The sequence below is a fragment of the Cyprinus carpio genome, chromosome A21 (assembly GCF_018340385.1).
Source record: "Cyprinus carpio isolate SPL01 chromosome A21, ASM1834038v1, whole genome shotgun sequence".
Classification (NCBI taxonomy): domain Eukaryota; kingdom Metazoa; phylum Chordata; class Actinopteri; order Cypriniformes; family Cyprinidae; genus Cyprinus; species Cyprinus carpio.
Window position 1 is genome coordinate 21,491,264 of NC_056592.1, and position 20,710 is coordinate 21,511,973.

At 36.1% G+C, this 20,710-nt stretch overlaps 1 protein-coding gene across 9 annotated transcripts in view; it reads left to right on the plus strand.

The window, feature by feature from the left end:
* LOC109048020 (transcription factor 7-like 2) overlaps window positions 1-20,710 on the plus strand; it is a 53,205-nt gene that overhangs the window by 2,312 nt on the left and 30,183 nt on the right. The gene's annotated exons all lie outside the window — the stretch shown is intronic.

Sequence of the window (20,710 nt, forward strand, 5' to 3'; positions counted from 1 at the left end):
TTTTTCCCATACTATGGGAGTCAATGGCTATTGGCAATTTTCAAAATATCTTCTAATGTGTTCAGCAGAAAAAAAAGGGTGAGTAAATGACGACATAATGTTCATTTTGGGGTGACTTTAATGCTGATCAGTGAAAGTGAGTGTTCTCGAGCTCCTGATCAGGACAGAGATGTCTTACAGGAAACTCTGTTTTTTTTTTTATTCTTCACAATCATTTAATGCTGTTTTCAACAACCCCAGCTAAACAGAAATGGCAACGTCCTCCAAATTCAAGGATTGCGCTTAGTCCCTAAAAAGTGAAGATTATAGATCGTAGTCGTGTATGGCATTGGAACTCAGAGACTCAGAGCTAAGCTGTTGATTTTACACAGTAATCAGGGATCCTTTATATGTTTATAATTCAAACTCCAAGTGTATTTCTTTCCCGAAGACGAAGTGATTGATTGAAGTTAAAGCTCTTGCTCGTCCCGGGGCCGTGTGGTCTTGAACAAGCCCCGATCGACATGAGCTCATGGTTCAAGCCGCCTTTAGTCTTTGAGTATACAATAGAAGAACATTGGCTTTGTGTCATAATCCATCCAGAGCAGCTCTGCTCCGCTTCTCTGACTGACAGTGATAAGTAACAGACACTGGATTACATCCTCTTGAAGAAAAAAGCTCTTTAACCCATTCTGGCACTTCAATCGGCACACAATGGGCCGCTGGAAGGCTTCCCGCCTGTTGTAGGTTGGAAGACTGAAGGCACAGTCAACACATATCACTACTGCAAAGAAAGCAAGCTTTAAGAAAACCAAATCATGTTGAAATTCAAATATGGAAAAGAGAACCTATTTCAGAGGTCTTTGAAGTGAGCGCCTGCGGATGAATCTGCACAGATATTTATGGAGGCGGAAATATTTGGGAAATACGTCGGATCTCCTCAGGTGTTTATAGCTGTAATTATTGGTGCGGTCGTGTCTGTTCCTCTGCTAGAGAGAGGGACAGGTGTTTAAAACTGTCTCATAGCCCTGCTCCAACATGTCGACGCAAGATCAGAACTGAAGTCAGAAATGTCGAGCAAATTCTTCTCAGACTTTTATCGAGGTGTGCGGCAGATGTTGCAGCTGTAATAGTGTCTGGACTGTGAAAGGTTAAAGTTAAAGTCATCTGTTCATAGGTTAATTTTAACTGAAAATTGATTCAACTAATTGTCCAGTCCGAAAACTAACTTTGTTATTTGAATATGGTGAAGAAATGAGACACTTAACCTTTTAAGGGATGGTTCACCCAAAAATGAATTGTGTCGTTATTTACTCCCCCCCTCAAACCTGAATGAGTTTCTTTCTTCTGTTGAACACCAAAGAAGATATTTTAAAGAATGTTGGCAACCAAAGAGCTGACGGTAGCCATTGACTTCCATGGTACGGGAATAAAATGCCGTGGAAGTCGGTGAATACACATTCTTCAAAATATCTTCTTCAAAATACTTCAAAATATCTCTGCTGGTTGCCATTGACTTCCATGGAATGAAAAATAAAATGCTGTGGAACTCAATGTCTACCGGCAACTTTCTGTTTCCCAACATTCTTCAAAATATCTTCTTTTGTGTTCAACACATTAAAAAACATCTACAACAACATAAGCGACATTAAATTAAGAAAAAAATTTAAATAATGTTCAATCTATCCCCAACAAAACCCATTAATAAAGCACAGGAAAATGAGCCTTGATATAGAAATACTAATTAACCCAAAGCAAAGAAGGATTTATTCAAAGACTCCTACTTCTTAAAATCTGCATTCGGAGTTTGTTGCCTGGCACATATTTCATATTGATGTTTATGCTACTGTACGTCTTGTCGTCATGACTTTCTCTTAATGAATCAGCCTGCCACTCGTCTTGACTAAAGTGCAGTAAAAGTGAAAGAAAATCCCCCACCTCAAGGCAATGGCTATGGCTTTCTGACACTCATCGGTGTCATTCGCGACAGTGACACGTGTGATGTGAGCAGGTATTTTGTCTAGATGACCCTGACGGGAGTGTGACGGCTTGTTCTCACCCAGGTGTGTGAAGCCCCCCCCCCCCCCCCAGCCTCGAGTGCCGTAACATCAGAGTCTGGCCACTGAACACAAGGGGGGTAGAAGTGCTGCTGAAGGATGACGGTCACATTGTATTCTGATGAAATCATGGTGGAGGTGTTCACTAGAGCTGGGGGTTGATGCTGATTTTGTAAATCAGTTTGATTCCGATTCACTTGGTTCAATTCAATTTGCATTAGATATCAATTAGTTTGGATATATATATATATATATATATATATATATATATAATTTGTTAGTCACAATCTACAAACTTAAGCTGTAAACTATACAGAACCCTGTCATTTAGTATATCGATATTAAAGGTAACATTTAATTGCCGTTTTTATTTTTAGATGTAATTAACACTCATGTTGTATAAAAAAAAATATATATATATATACTTTTTAATTCTGATATTTAATGATATAATTGTTTATAATCCAATTTGGTATTAAAATATAAACATTTAAGTTGTGGCTGTCATAAAAAGTTTTTTTTCACTTATGAACAACCAGAAATTCATGCCAGAACCCCCTCGAGCTCAAGTTAGGACAATAAATATATGTGTGTATTTGTGTGTGTGTGTGCATGTGTATAAAATTATTAATAAAATAACTGAAATAATAAAATAATTTAAATAAAAGTAAATAATTATATAAATAAAAATACTATAATTATAATGAAAGCAGTAATCAACAGCATAAGTGAAGATATGATGAATATGTAACATATTGCATATATTTAACAAAATACTCCTCTTGAGAAGTATCTTTCTAGCTAACTAACAAGTTTATGGACATTGAATGGCTTTCAGTGTAATGTTACGTGACATTGTTTGCAAGCTGTTTTATTGACGTCTTCCTGCAGTTTTTCTTCCAGCAGATGTGAGTTTGAAAGCTGAGGCTTTGTTTCATATCAAAAGTAACAAGGCACAAAGCGTATTTGTAGTTTTGTTCATATATCAATCGAAAACAGACCAAAATCTTGGTATGCATCAAAAATGAAGATTGATTCAAATGGAGAAATCAATATTTTCATCCATATACCATTCCATGCAAACAGAACAAAAAAACCCTGTTTTAATAGTAGGTTTGTGTATGTGTGCAATACTGTTCTGTTGTAAAGTTCATCCCATTTTACATCGGCTTCGTCTAATTAGGACGGCGTTTGATTCCCGCATGCTATTGACTCAGTTGATGTGTCCTAGATGAGTTCAGAGCAGTCATTTGTGAATTGCTCCGTTTTCCGTCACGCTGCTGTTCTGTTAAATCATTTCACAGTGGATTCCCACTTGTTTTGAGCAAAGTTTCAATTGAAATGGAGAGTCTTAGAGCTCCGTAGAGGCTCCTGCGATAACAAGCGTCTGTGTGTGTGTGTGTGTGTGTGTGTGTGTGTGTGTGTGTGTGTGTGTGTGTGTGTGTGTGTGTGTGTTGGGCCGTACCCAGCTGTGGCAGTCGTGCTGCTGGTAGATGGGTATCAGATGGGAGCAGGATTAGGCCGTGTGATCACACCCATGTGTGCCGCCCCATGTGGCTGCTGAGGCTCCAGTAGGTCTGGCCCGGCACTAATTCGGGGTGCTGGGGGCGTTGGCTGACCCCAACAGTGGGAAGTGCAGTGCCTGCTCTTGTGGGACAAACTCAGCATGTGTCCCAGAATTCATAGTTCCTGTTCTTTTGCTCTGGTCGTGTGTTTATGAGGGGCAAAGACCAAGAAGGACAGGTCTGCATGATGTCATGATACAACAGATGTTACATCACAGATATGAAGCATCACGTCTCGTGTTTGGAACAGAATATTGGTTTTTGGGTGAACAGTGCCTTAAAGATAATCGATCACTACTGGATTGCATTGATCGGCCTGGAAGATTTGGACGGAGTAAATTTGGTGTCAAATATATTAGAAAAGAATAGAATAGAATAGAATAGAATAGAATAGAACTTTATTGTCATTGTTTGGGAACAACAAAATACAATTGAAATCAAATGAATATTGTGATTGTAAGTGATTTTAAAAATTAGTTTTTATTTGAATTTAAAGGTTTAAAGTTTAAGTGATTTTAAAAACTAAAGATTCTTTAGTTCACTAATTTTAAGTTTGATTTTTAAAACCAACTACGTGATAAAACTACGATTTTGCCTCAAACTCTTAACTTATTGTTGCACAATTAATAATATAAAGCAATGATAGTAAGGTTTAGTTGTTAACTATTCAGCCAATGTGCGAGTAAAATACAAACAAACAACAAACTAGCTAATAATCTAAAATATGATCAGAATAAGCCATTAATATGTGCTTTATAAATATCAATAAACAGCCAATGTGCGAGTAATATGCATGCTAATAAGAAACTAGTTAATAGTGAGAATTGGTGCTTTAAATAAAGTGTTACCATATTTTTTTTTAGTAACAGATACCACATAATTTTTTTTCAAGCAGCATTGCATGCTGGGAACTTGCACAACAATGTGTGATGTAAAATTTTTAGAAACACATTTGGACTATTCTTGTTCGGTTCACACGAAATAACTACTAAGTGCTAAAAAAAAGTTCAAGCTACTTAGAAGAGCTTTTTTCATGTTAATTTTTAGCAGTTTTCTGTGCTTCTCTTTGTTCGTATGCTAAACGGATCACTGTACAGACATCACAGAAGCTTTCTGAAGTACTTGAATCACTTGCTGCTGTCACCTGCTTATTATTGTATGTTTGGTTTTCATGTCTTTAAGTTTAACAGGATGGGTGACTAACCTGCTTCATGTAAGGTTAGCATGGTGTCAGCACTCTCTAGTGTATCCTGATCTGTGAATTAATGAGAAACACGTGGCTTTGAAGCCATCGACACTCATTGACCACATCACTGGGCTTCTCCTGTGATCTTGGGGTTATCTGTGACACGATTGCATTGAGACAGTCAGATTTGCACCACTCAGAAGTTCAAAATCTGGTTTCTGGTTTTGCTCACAGGATTGTGGATCACTAGAGAGAGGAAGAGCGTTCTACCTGCGGCTCGTGGAAATACAGATGTTAATTTCAGCCGGAGGCGAAACATCGGGAAATTACCGCAAAGCGATCGCTTTAAAAGTAGGGACATCCCAGATCTGCAGCCCGCTGCCTTTCAGATGTTATGGAACATGGTTTTCCGTGTGGTTTTTTTCCCCCCACTTATGATCGCGCCGAGCCAACTGGAAAGCATTTCGCTTCTAAATATAGCCCTCTGCTGCTTATGGGACCGAGGTCTTGGATCTCGAGGAAGAAAAAAAAGGAACGCATAACGTTTTAATGACAAACATAAAAGTAACTCTCTTCTGAGAAGTCCCCGTTTGTTACCTAGATTTACATGGTGTGTTTCAATGATTTTCAGGGAAACCCCCCGCTTTCTGCTTTCATGAACAACTATGGAGCTACATGACGACAATGGCGCATTCAGCGCTCTTTCAAAAACGGCGTGTGCATTTGTTTTCATCAGCACACGCGTGAGCCGCGATGCCGCTGACATACATCCTGCATCCTGTATGCAGTGATCTCAGCGCGAGGTTTCTCTGTCTCAGTGAGAGTGGAGTGAAGGTGTGCTGTGGTTATGCATGTGAGTATTTGTGCAACTGCACTTTTACTACAATGCAAACGCTGGTGTGTGCAGCAGGAGCCGCTGAAGGAGGAGAACGCGAGTGTTTCCCTCCGTCTCTCTCTGTCTGTGTCTTATCTGATGCTCGGTGGAGGTGTGGGTGGTGGGGTGTGGAGTAAACACGGCGTCAAGCTGCTTTCTTGCGGAAGGGAGTCAGCAGTAAACACAAAGGCTGTAACCACGCGGTGCACCTGGTGCACCTTGTTGCGAACGACTTTTAAACAGTCAAAGGCACTCGCTTTTTTTCCTTAACTGTTTCACGGCCGAGGAGTGCGTACCGCGAAGTCTGCGCTCAAGTGTCTGTGTGCTGATGACTGTAAACAACGGAATGTAACTACAGAAAGATTCCATGCATGTTAACCCAATCATTTCTCAGGCCTCAATAGGATCAGACATTTCCAGAAAAACCTGTTGCATGCAATTGATAGCCCATACTTTAAAAAAATCAAAGGCCTGTTAGTGTAATTGCACAATAATTGTAATTTTACTGTGAAATCTTTACTGTAAAGTAAATTCAAAAATAACTCTGTTAGTAATTTACTAATAGACTAAAGAAACCTGGCTTTACTTTACAATCCACAAACAAAAGAAAAATATTTATTTGTTCAACCATCAGCCATATGAGGAGCATTTATTTGTTCATCTCTCAGTTATCATCATCGGATTGCATTGCATTATATGTTTGGATCATTTAAGTCTCAAACATGTTATTGGAGAAATAGAATGATGGCTCTCTATCTCTCTCTCTCTCTCTCTCTCTCTCTCTCTCTCTCTATATATATATATATATATATATATATATATATAGCATTTTATGTAAGTATCTGCTATACTGTTATAAAGATCTTTCTTTTTGGCCGGATTCTAAATGTCAGCATCTGCACCGAATCGCATGCGCTGCTCTTTTCTGTGATTCTGAGTGTTGTCTCATATAGAGCTGATTCACGGATGTCAAAGTGAACGTTCACTGGTTTGTGTGGGTGTAAAAGGCTTCATCCAAGGCTCTGTGGCGACTCCCTGTTGTTTAACGGCCGATGAAGCTCATCTCCTGACAAATGTGAGTGAGATTTACGTCCGGGTGAGATCATCCCGGACTCACAGCCTCTCAAAGGCACCGGTGCTGTGTCATTCATCCCTGCCAGCTTTAAAGACCAATGTGTCAGATCCAAACTATGACAGTATTTGCTTTTGATTTAGACCCGAGCCTCGCTCGTTGTTAATTTACGCCGGCTCCTGCTTTTAATTATATCTTCTGCGGCCAAATGTTCTGATGAAAGGAAAGCGGAGAGGGTTTTGGGACAGATGCGTGTCAGGACTCGGTCTGAGGGTCCGTCGTGTTGTTCTGCTAGAGATTGTGGGATGTAAAGGGTGGGCGGGTGTGTTTTGACAGAGCTTTGTTTGTGTTTGGTTGTTTGAGTACAGTTTTGTGCGGTAAGGTCTTGTGGTTTACCATGGAAAATGAGACCAGACTGAGCCTTCACTCTTCACCTGAAAAACAAAGCAGCCCTGCAAACACAGACAACGAGATGCGAGCTTCGCTGACTGTGTTGTAGTGCTGTTAATCCAGCTGTTGTTGTTGTTTAATGAAGATGTGTCGTTAACTCCACTTATGAAAGGATTTTTGTTAGTTGTGTACGAGCCAGAAGTTCTGAGGGAACTGTGCTGTTTTAATCATGTCACACTACTAAACTAAACAGTGAACAATTATTTTCACTATTACGTTCTAAATAAAGACTAAACATTAAAGTATGTTTTAGAAGAAAATACTATTTCAGCGTTTTGTTAGTTGTAGTTTCTTTGTAATCGCTTGTGATATTCACTAGCAAAATTCTGACTGAAAACAGTTTTAAAGTAACGCCTACACAATTTTTTTTCTTTAACATTACCAAGAGTTACAGGTTTTGTGTCAGTCCCGTTACATTCAGAATGCTTTAATGTTCTAATGTTATGGGGATATAGACAAAAGTTTGCAATTTAGAAAGTGAAAGAATGATATTTTAATTTCAATAAAATTAATTAATGTAGAATTCAGAGTAATTTTTGGTATCATTGAGATGCTATTAGACTTTTTATTAATCATTTTTCCATTTTAAATTTAGTTAAAGGTTTTGTTTTGACATTTATAGTGCTTTGTTTTTTTTATACATATAGTACAGTAGTTTTGTATTAAATTTTTTTTCATTTCAGTTAAACTAAATTAAAATTAGAAATGTTGCCGAAATTATATATATATATATATATATATATATATATATATATATATATATATATATATATATATATAATTTCAGTTACAATGTTTATTTTATTTCAAGTAACAAAAATGTTTTTAATGGTTTTAATTTTAATTTCAGTTTCAGTTAACTATAGTAACCCTGTTGAATTACATCTCGCTCTCTCTCTCTCTCTTTCTCTATATATATGTATATGTGTGTGTGTGTGTGTGTGTGTGTGTGTGTGTGTGTGTGTGTGTGTGGTGTCTGTACTGTATCTCTCTCTATATATGTGTGTGTGTGTGTGTGTGTGTGTGTGTGTGTGTACTGTATCTCTCTCTATATGTGTGTGTGTGTGTGTACTGTATCTCTCTCTATATATATATGTGTGTGTGTGTGTGTGTGTGTGTACTGTATCTCTCTATATGTGTGTGTGTGTGTGTGTGTGTGTGTGTGTCTGTACTGTATCTCTCTATATATATGTGTGTGTACTGTATGCTTGAAAGTAGTAATATTATGTGAAGTTGGAGAAATGGATAACGTCCTCGCAGAAAATTAGCAGCACTTTTTCCTTCAACCCTAAAAAGCAATAATCATGCATATTTCAGAATATGGGTGAAGCGCCTGTGAAAAAGCAACACAGATATTAACACGGTTCATTGGGACTTTATTTTTATAGACATATCTTAGAGTGTATCCATGAACAAAACCGCTGATAATTAGGATGGGAAAAATGTAATGCCAGACGACTGTGATCGAGACTAGATTGAGGTTTTTCACCCTCAGCCGGAGTGTTAGAGAAGTGTCCCGCATGTACGGATATGAGGAGGATGATGTGTTTGTCCGTATGACTTGGTCCCCAATGTCTCCCGGTGGCAGTGAGTCACAGCCGGGCCGCGGTTCTGCATGCGGCTCTTTCCCATGTTGCTGTTGGCCTTTAATGAAACACTGTGGACTCCTGCGCCGCATGAGAGGCCTCGGCCACGCTCGCATGTCAGACAGACGTTTACTGGCAGCTCGGAGCTGCTCTCCATTAGTGTCTTGGCTCCGGAATGCCACTCGTGGAAGTCACTGGCAATTATGGGATGCAGGGGCAGGCGAATCCAGAGCCGGTTCTCTCGGAGGAGGCAGTAAACCTCATATTTACATTACAAATCATCATCAAACAATGCCTCTGACCGCAGGACAAATAGGATGCAGTGTTCGGAGCAGGGAGGAGTGACCGGAGGGGAGGGTCACATCCAGTTTCAATGGACTGCAGTCCATAGGGGCTCTGTATTATGTGAAAATTACATGGTGAGGTGGCTTGCTGTGTTATTTGTCCAAATGATTGATTTGCTTGATACCTCTTTGTTGAGACCGTTTGGCCACATCCTCGAAGATCTCCGATCCCCATGCGCTGAATTCGGTCGATGGCTATTTTGGCGCAAACCCCACGGAAGCAGCATTATGTGACTTCATCTGCTCCAGATAACTGCTTTTTAAATGATTTGTTATTTAAATGATCACAGCGATTGGTGCACTGTAAAACATTCCAACTACTTCAACTTAATCATTTAAGGCAGCAGCTGAACTTAAGTTTTTAAGTATAATCAATCATTTAATTTCAGTCATAATCAGTCATTTCAACTTAAATTACATTAAACTGACTTGACTGAATTTCAGATGATTTCAAAAGTTGATGGTCAACATATTTTGATGAGTTAAAATAATGTAAAAACATTATTTGCCATGACTTTGCATGAAATGTGCATGCAAAAAGTAAATGTGTAAATTATTTTTGTGAACAGTACCGGTGCTTTGCTTCCAAGATGATACTAAAATTGTAAAAATAAATAGTAAAAAATCGTAAAAAGTAATAATAATAATAATAATAATTATACAATGTCTTAAAATATTTCACACAATACTTCGGTCAGTTTTTTTATTTAAACAGTAAACCTCTGTTATGCAGCACTAGGAAAATTAATCATTACATTTTCATTTGATTTACATTTAAAACACTAATTAAACTGTTAATGTTTTATGCATTCATCTTATTAACAGTTTTTGGTAATAATTTTGTATTTAAGCACAAAAACCAGAAAAAGTAAAGCATGCAACAGGATAAAGGATAAAACTTATATATATTTTTTTTTTCATAGGGCCCTATTGTTGTTAAAATGTATAGTAATAAATTGTCAAAGATTTATGAACTTAATTGATTAGTAATGCTTTTTTAAAAATTATTATTTATTAAAATGCATGAAATTATTAAAACAGAATCCAGAAAAAATAAAACGCGAAACAACCTGTTTAGAAAAATTAAACAGAATTTGGGAAAAAATAAAACCGTGTTGTTTAAAATCATGGTGTATGAAAATACAGTAGTAAATAATGAAATTAACGTTAACTAAGATCAATAAATGCTGTAGAAGGAGTGGTTATGCTTAGTTCATGGTCATGTCCCGTATTTGTTTTTGAGCATCAAAGGTTTCTATTTGCAATGTTTAAATCTATTGTTTACTTGTAAATGCATTCATCATTATGAATGTTTTTATAATATTTTTTTTTTTTTTCAAATACTGAAATAGTTTTTGCCCTCAAAAGTGGTATAGTGGTACTGACGTGTTGGTATAGTGACGACACTAGTGTAGTTGAACCATCTACATCCCTATTTCTGGCAAAAATTGGCCAATTTAGTTTTTAGATTTCATCTCTACCAATGAAAATAGTGCTAAAAGAAGCCAGAGCATCAAGCATTGCGTGTCACCAAGAGACGTTTGCGTAAAATCCCCTGTGCTATATATATATATATAGTAGATGTGTGTAGTCGTGCAGCTGTGTGTATCTAATGTATCTAACTTCTGCTACATGAAAGGGTTAAAGAAACTCCTTAACACGAGCCCTCAGAGCTGTGGGAGATGAAAGTCTGAACATCAAATCAATACTCCAGTCAATAAAAACACGAGGAGAGATTAAAGAGCAGAGGATCCTGCTGCAGATCGGACGAGGCTTTAATTGATGCGAGCCGGAATAATGTGTGAAGGTGTTATAATGGTCACGAGTAGATCTTCAGAGAGCTTCCTTTAATCAAACTGCTCTTCAAATGCAGCAGAGCTTGCATCACAACACACCTTTGTGCAGGATGTCTGATTTAAAGTCAACCTATTTTATATATCATATTGAATTTTCACCTGCTGGAACAATAAACAGGCGAAGAGATCCAACAACCTGAACACCTACATCAACAGATAAGAAGACCACAGAGACGTGTTTTCACACCCAACACCTGTGTCTACTGTTAAACACAAACGATGTTTTTTGGGTAACCAAACAGTTTCTGATCCCCATTGACTTCCATAGACTTCCAGCAACTGTTTGGATCTCAATATCTTCTTTTGTGTTTAGCAGAGAAAGAAACTCATACAGGTGTGGAATGACATAAGGGTGAATACTGATGTCCCTTTAAGAAGAATTTGAACTTCAGAGCTGAATATTGTTAAAAATCATTATAACGTCTTAAAGTTAAAATATCCTCCAACTCGTCTTAAATCCACAAGGTGTTCAGTGAATTTATTGGGTTGCTTTGAATGTAAATAATTACAACATAACACTAGCTAGATATAATAAGTATTACTATAACTAGACATGTGCGCAAGTGCTCTAAAGTGATATTGATAATGTAATGATGATGCATTCTCAGAAAAAAAAGGACAAAAGTTGACTCTGGGACGGTACCTTTTCAAAAGAAACATCTGAAAGTGTTATGTACCATAATGGTACATAAAAGGTACAAAAGTGTGCCTTTTGAAAAGGCACCGCCCCAGTGTCAGCTTTTGTACCTTTTTTTTCTTCTGAGAGTGTGACAGGACTTTTTGATGAATTCGGCTCCATCCCAACACAGGCTTTTTAGAAAATAGCTATTTAAAAAACACTGACACTGAGTGCCGAACTCCCGTCAAAACACCAAAACCTGAAGTTTTCAAGAAAAAAAATATTTCAAATTTTTCAAGCATTACATTTAGGAGCATTCTTAAGAACTTCTTATAATTTATCATATTACATACTAATATTTAAATGTATTATTTACTGTATTAATTCCGTATGCTATTAACAATTATATTTTTTATTTTCAAATACTCAAAATAGTTTTTGCTATTGAAAGTGTTCCTATTTCAGGCACAATTTAGTTTCTATATTTAATTTCTACCACTGAAAATAGTTTTCTCAAAACACCATGGCGACCAGCCAGAACCCCTTAGCAACGCTCTTGGCATGTTTGGCGTGACTGGAACAGGCGTCTTGGCGTCACTTTGACCTGTTTTCATTGCAGCTCGGAGCGTGTGGGTGTTTGACGTCACCACAGCGCAGTGAAGATCTGCCGTCTGTGACAAAGGCACAGATAATAACCCGTGTCAGGATGTATTATCTCATTCTCTAACAGGAAGTGATGTCACAGATGAAAGATCCTATGACTTGATTTCCTCTTCCGACCAGATCAGAATTTAGTGCTCTGTTAGATTTACAACACTGTCTATATATATATATATATATATACACACACACACACACACACACACACACACACACACACACACACACACACACACACACACACACACACACACACACACACACACTCAAAATCAAAAGATCAGTAACATTAAAATTTTTTAATCAATTTTAAAGAAGAATCTTCTGCTCATCAAGGCTACATTTATTTGATCAGAAATACAGAAAACAACTGTAATATTGTGAAATATTATTGCAATTTAAAATAATGGTTTTCTATTTAAATGTTTTAAAATCAAATTTATTTCTGTGATTTAAAGCTGTATTTTCAGCATCATTACTGCAGTCTTCAGTGTCACATGATCTTCAGAAATCATTCTAATATGCTGATTTATTATCGAAAAACTAATATCAGTGTTTTTTTTTTATTTTTTTATAATCTGTGATCATTTTCTCATGATTCTTTGATTAATAAAAAGTTAAAAAGAACAGTTTTTATTCAAAATAGAAATCTTTTGTAACAATATACACTACCGTTTAAAAGTCTGGGGTGAGTACTTTTTTTGTTCTTTGTTAAATTGATAAAAAGTGATAATAAAGACTTATATTGTTAAAAAAGATTTCTATTTTAAATAAATACTGTCCTTTTTAACTTTATTTATCAAAGAATCCTGAAAAAGTATCACAGGCTCCAAAAAAAAAAAAAAATGTAGCAGCACAACAGTTTCCATCATTGATAATAAATCATCATATTATAATGATTTCATGATTTTGTCTGAAGAAATAATATAAAAAAATAAACATTTTTATATATATATATATATATATATATATATATATATATATATATATATATATATATATATATATATATATCTTAAATGATTTATTGTTAATAAAATCAAATTGTACATGTTTCTAGTTCCACCAAACTCCACAATATTTGGTATATAAATTGAGTCTTTATCGAGTCCCTGTGGTGAGAACATGATTAAATTAAATATTTTTCTCCTTTTGGAGCTGTGTTGTCCCAACTTTGATTTTCCTAAATAAATTGAGAAGAATTCTCATAAAATTATAAAAATTACAAGTTCTAAAAAATTTTATCAAGTATAAATTGAGTGAATAAAATTAGTGTTTTTAGTTTTGCCAAGCTATAAAATATTTTTTTTATATATATAAATTGATAAAAAATTATATATGTTTCTAGTCTTGCCAAACTATAAAATATTTTGTAGGCTATAAATTGAGTAAAAATATTTTTTAAAACTCCTTATCCAGTAAATCATGAACAGTTGGGAACATCAGGGACCTTTTGAATACTGTTGGAGTCCGAAAGGTTGAGAAGCGGTCTTCTGTTCACTCCTTGTGTCACTGAGCTCAGCTTTGAGGACGGACCCCACAGGCTGCCGTAACCATGGGAACGGGGCTCTGTTGTGTGGGGTGCGCAGGGTGGGCCGCTGCTGAACCATCCTGTAGAGCGACCCGAATTAATCAGAGGGAATAAATTACTACATGAAAGCGCCTCGTTCCCCCGTCCATGCATATTTGAGGCTGTGCAGCTCTCTGATTTCAACAGATCTGTCTCTTCCACGCTCAAACCACATTCCTCATGATTCGATCTTGAAAATATGATTTCAGTCTGTGACAATAAAAGCAGCCTTGTTGTTGCATAGTATTGTGAAATGACACAAGTCCTATTCTGACCTCTCTTGTCAAAAGTTTCATAAGCTCTGACAAACAGCTGGAAATGCATTCGTAACTCGCTCTGATGTGTTACGCGTTAATCGGTGTGTGTGTTCATAAGGTTTGCATACATTACCATAGTATAATAAATCAGACACTACTGTTCTTCCATCAATGCACAAATACACTTTTGTACCAGGACGCCTCTATGGACTTGAAATGAAAGTTATTAATGTAACTTTTTATTGATTTTGATCACACTTTATCAGGTCCAATTCTCACTATTAACTATGGCTTTTGTCTCAATAAACTCCTAATTTGCTGCTTATTAATAGTTAGTAATGTAAAGGGATCTAAAATATGATCATGCAGAATAAGGCATTAATATGTGCTTTATAAGTATTAATAAACAGCCAATATGCTAGTAATATTCATGCTAATAAGCAACTAGTTCATAGTGAGAATTGGTCCTTAAACTAAAGTGTTAACATAATTTTTATGTAATGGATCTTTTGACCATCTGATTATTTCCCCATGGATAAAATCCAGTGCCATGCTGGTTGTTGAATGCTGTTTGGTTGACTGTTAGACAGTTGCAGAAGTATTGATCAAGAGCTTTTGTCTTGACTAGGTATCTGAAGTACTAGTGTGATCAATAGGGCCTTTCGCACTGCTTTAGTTCCAGAAATAAAAGTACAGTACTAAAGCGTAAAGCGATTGTAAGAATGGAAAGGAGGACTAAGAGTCTTCAACGACAACTGGCAGTGCTACATTTGTTACATGTGCCTGCACTTCAGCGTCTGTATATTTATCGCTGTTCGTCATACTTGCAAAATAAGTTGACACAATGTTTACAGTATGTTACACAGCGTTTTCGAACGCGTCTGGCCAATCAATGTCTGCTTACGTCACGGGTAGTACCAGTAGTGCTGGTTAGACCCTGCTCCGGAGTAGGAGCTAATTTGGTTCTCGAAAAAGGCAGTCCAGGACTAAAATCGCACCCAGTTCCTGCGGTGCGAAAACGCCCAAAAGTGGGTAGTTCCTCAATTAGTTCTGGTACTATGAAAGGCCCTAATGACCAGGCCCTTTTGAAGAAGTACTGGACTAAATAGAGTAATAATTACAGAAATAACACGCTTTAAAAGAACATAAAATATTCTAAAACATTTTATTGGGAATAAATTGAGTAAAAAATTATATACGTGTCTAGTTTTGCCAAGTTCTAAAATATTTTGTGTATAAAAATTGAGTAAAAAAACTCTAAAATATTTCATTGGGTATAAATTGAGTACAAATATTTAAAAAATTAAAATTAAAATTCTTTATAAATCATGACCAACTGGAAAAGTCATGGACCATTTGAATATTGTTGTGGACAACGAGAGTCCGAAAGGTTGAGAATGTTTGTCAAGAGAAGAGAAGAGAACATTTACATGTAAACTTCTAATTAAAAAGTGCAATGTTTATATATATATATATCTTGAAGTGTGTTAAGAGACATACTCGTGGAAGTTTCTCTTTAAGTTGGCCTTTTACTTCTTTAATATTATATTATATGCAAGTATAGTTATGTAAAAAAATATATTTGAAGATTTGAAGTGCACATTCAATACAATTAAGCACTTCTCAAAAGAAGGTATAAGTGATGTGAACTGGAAGGTTTATGTTTATGATATCCTGAACATATGGATGAAGCATGATAACCTCATCTCTGAGTTAAAACTTGGCTGTTTCTCTGTGTTTTGAGGGTATATTAGGTGTTATTCTCACACTTCCCCCCCGTTCTTCTTCAGGCTCAAGCCTTTGATGTCATAGCCATTAGTAAAGAGCCCTCCAATGACACTTCCTTACACACACACACACACACACACACACACACACACACACACACACACACACACACACACACACACACACACACACACACACACACACACACACACACACACACTCTTTTCCCCAGAGGCATTACCACCAACAGTTCCCGTCTGCCTCACCTTAACTCATAGAGTCTCTGCTCTCTTTCATCTGTGGCTACCTCACTGTTGTGATGCTGTAATTATCATCATCATAACTGCCGGCAACAGAGCTGTGAAGGAAAGGTGTGTGTACGATAAGCTCCAGTGTACGAGATCGGGAAGCCGTAATTATGACGTGATTTGAGTTTGAGCGATTTGGGATGTGAAAAAAAAAAAGTGGGCAATTTCACATTTGCTAATGAAGCATCGGTGGCAGAGGAATAAAATGAAGAGAAATCGAGAATGATGGGAAAAATAATGTAGTTTTTGTCATCTTATTAACCTGCTAAATGAACACTCCTTACAAGCTTTATTGCTTTTCTTCAGCAACAGGATGCAGAATGCACTATTGCAAATAATCTGGAAACGCTTTACTTAAAGCCTTTATGTATAATGCATTATAAAGGTATTCACAATGTACGTTGTAATGCATTATATCTTTTCATATATAATAGTTAAAATGCATTATAATATTTGAAAGTGTGTTTATCGTGTTTTAATGCATTATAAAGGTCTAAAAATGAATAGATGAGTATTATAATGTATTATATCTGTGGTTGCAGTTACTCATGAGATCATACAATGCATTATAAGGCATAGTTTAATGCATTAAAGCTAGTTTTATAATGCATTATTTATAAAGGCCTTAAGTAAAATGTTACCAGAAATTCATTGCAAATATTTTATTTTTAATGTTACAATGCATAATATTTGAAACAACCGAATAAATTCATCTAACCTTTGAGGATTCAATGTAAGTTAGTTATTTTACTTTCAGCAATGCAAAGTTTTTTCTTCAAAACAATCTCAAGAAAATAGATTAGGAAAGTTAGGAAATGAGAAGAAAGTAGCATTTGAGGTCAAGAGATTTTGCATTATTTTCAACCTACTGTAAATATAAAACCTCCTCAAAAAAACCTTGAGAAAAACCCCGTAGACTATTTCAATCATCACTTTTGTCACAAACATTTTTAACGCTTGTCTGTGCGTAAGCAAATTCATTTTTTTCTGCATTTCCAAGTAATATTGAGTGTCGAGATGGGTTTTTTTGCTCTGGCGAGGTGCTTCCCTCGGGCACCGAAGGCCAGTTTCAGAAATACCCAGCCAATTCAAAGCGTAAAGTGAAGTTTCATTTTGAATCGTCCAGTTTTGACTTCATTGTGTTAGGTCTAGCTTTACTTTCATACTTGTTTGATGTGCGAAAGGTTTCAATGCGTTTCTTTATTTACAGTCTGTTTGTTTTGCTGTTTTATTTGGTTTCTCTGTAAATGGCTTTGTCTGGTTTTAAAGTGATTGTTTTAATGTGACTGTGTTTTTGTGATTTATTTCAATTATAATGCGTTATTCAAAGCTTACTTGTGTCGGATTCCTCCAAACCACAGGACAAACAGTCACAGAGTTGTTTTGGATAGGATTGGGACACTTGTGGCTCTGTGTGTAGCTCTTTGTCTTCGTGTCGTCTCGTACACTGTAAACAAGACGGTTTCTCAAAGTCTAGAGTTATTGCTTCGAAGTGTCACGCTGTAATGAATAAGCTTTTCTTTGTTTGTTGGCACTTTATCAGTCATATGGTTTTAGCAAGCCAAGTTTTATTAAATTATTTTTAAGAGTGCATAATTGAAGCCATTATATCTTCATTTCTGTTGGATGGAGATGGACTTTATCACACAGACAGAACCATGTTGTTGCTGCCTATAAATTTTTTATATTTTTTTTAAATAAATGAATACATTGAATATTGGTGTATGCGTTTACCTACTTAACCATATATAAACATAGATAAAATGAAATATTATTGCAATTTAAAATACCATTTTTCTATTTGAATATACTTCAAACTATAATTTATTTCTGTGATGCGCAGCTGTATTTTCAGCATCATGACTCCTGTTTTCAGTGTCGCATGATCTTCAGAAATCATTCTAATATGATGATTTATTATCAATGATGGAAACTGCTGAATATTTTTTGGAGCCTGTGATACTTCTTTCAGGATTCTTTGATGAATAAATGTTAAAAAGAACAGCATTTATTATATATAATCCTTTTCTAACAATATAAGTCTTTACTCTTTACTATCACTTTTTATTAATTAAACACATTCTTGTTGAATAAAAGTATAAAAAAAAAATGTACTGACCTCAAGCTTATGAAAGATGGTGTATATGGTTACAAATGTACTACTTAACCATATTTTGGGAACACATTTGTACCAAGAATTTGCTAAACTTGACAAAACCTCCTTTTGTGGACCTCCTCATTCATAAAAGCAGTGTAAAAATAAATACAGTTTTTTATTATTGTAAAGATGTAAAATGTTTTCTGTTAGGGTGTGGGTTAGGTCAGTGTTTCTTTATTCAGTTCTGATAAATACAAAAAAATCCCACAGCACACCACTAAGGTTATAAAGTTTATTGTAGCTCTATGGGAGCTCAGATGTTCTTGTTGTTTAATACACTTGGCCGAAATCTCTTGATATAAAAGATGAAGTGCTATGCACAGGATACTTAAAACGTACAAAAGTACATTGGTTACAACTAGACGGCAAAAGACTCTTCTCCGCTCTTCAAACACACACACACAAAAAAAGCATTAGATAGAAAATTGATGAATTGCTTTGTTCATCTTTTGTAATAAAAGCATGTGCTAAATGCATAAGTGAATGGAGATTTTTTGGAGGATGTTTTGGCTTTTAGATACTTTCCAGAAGTTGCAGGCAGGCACATTTTTCTACAAGTCTAGCAGTACGCCTGAGCAGTTATGAGATGAAGCCAGAGGTCTTGGTCTCTTCATCAGTGCTTGTCGGACACATGCGTTTGTTGACGGAGGGGGCCGGCGGCTGGGGGTTGAGTGTGTTTAAACGTGCCTCTGTTGTTATGTCTGCCTTTCCTTTGAAGTTCCTCAAACCTCCAGCTAAGTGGCACTCATTTTCCCCATCTCACAGATCTGGCAGAATTATTTCCAGATTGTAGCGCGGTGCAACAGTAACGTAGCTTCAGCAGCATCACAATAACGTCTTGTCAGATTTTAGACTCTTCAAGGATGCGCTAAGAAGCCACGAAATGAAATTGACCTCGATTCTAATAAGAGCATGCACATTTACCCTCAAGACAACAGGAATAGATACATAGCCTTTAAAGACCACTGTGGAAATTTTGCTTATCTCACTTTCACTCAGTCAGGAAATGGAGTTTTTTCTCAGTTACAGTAATCTGAAGCGCAGACGAGCGCCACTCGCTGTTTCTCCACAGTTTGAGGATCAAAAAAAAAAAACATTTTTGAAGTGTTTATCCTTCATTTATGTGTCTAGTGTCTTAAAGAAAGAGTAAAAGAGATGCTTGTGAAGACTTGTGTAACTCACCATCCTTCATGCAGATGGTGGGTGGAATGGCATCCTCTAATGTGGTGATGCACCAAAATTTCAGATGAATTGACGGAAACTGTGATGTTTAATTAGTGCTTCTCCAATGGAGTGTGTCAGTGTCTGTTTCCTGGATAAACTACAGCAGGTTAAACGTGTCAGCTGTGTGACGCTAGTGCTGGATGAACAATACTGTTTCTGGGTTTTAAAGGCACAGAAATGAAAATTGTCATCATTTATTGACCCTCACGTTGTTCCAAAGATGTAGTTTCTTTTATCTTTATCTGAACACAAAAGAAGATATTTTGAATAATGTTGGTAACCAAACGGTTGCTGGTAGCCATTGACTTCCATAGTATGTTTTCCATACTATATAAGTCAATGGGGACCAGCTGAACAACAAAAAGAAACTCATAAATGTTTGAAACAACTTGAGAGTGAGTAAATGATGACAGTTTTCATTTTTTGGTCAACTGCTCCTTTAATTGATCTTCATTTTGATGAAACTTTATAGATTCCCAAATAAAAGACTCCCAAGAATCAGTCTTTTAGTCTGTCCTGTTTTCAGTTGATGTGTGAATAAAACGTCACTAAACATGATTTGTAGTCTTCCTGCCATCCAATAATCGCAGTCAGATTTATGCTTATGTTGAAATAAACAGTACAGCTAAGTATCATGTCTCATGCAATCGCCCAATCATTGTTTCAACCACAGAAAAACATCAATAAAACAGCTTATAAACAATAATGTCATGTAACGTCACATTATCTCAAAAAGCCATTCAGTGTCTATAAACTTGCTAATTAACTAGAAATAAATAACTCCAGAGAAGAGCATTTTGCAATATATATGCATTATATTTTTTTATTTAACCTGTTTTTATTTCTGCAATTATTAGAGCCACAGTGTTTATATTACAACAATAAATCAGAGCAGAAACAATTATATCATTAAAGAGTGACTAATGTACAATTTCAGATTTACAATTTAGTATTTTTATTAAATGCATTTTTAATAAATAAGTCATTTTTAGGAGGGGGCTGATCCTTAAAACTTAAACAGTTTTTAGATGCATAAGCGTTCTGATGTACAATGCAGAAAGACTTCTGTAGGTTTGTCGGTGGCTAATCAAATGTAAGCAAATGAGTGCTCTTTGGAGAACATGATTATCAGGTTTAATTCCTGTAGCTGATGAAATACTGACAAAGTATGAAATGGAATTTGAACCTTCTTCTGTTTTAGGATGTTCACAAACATA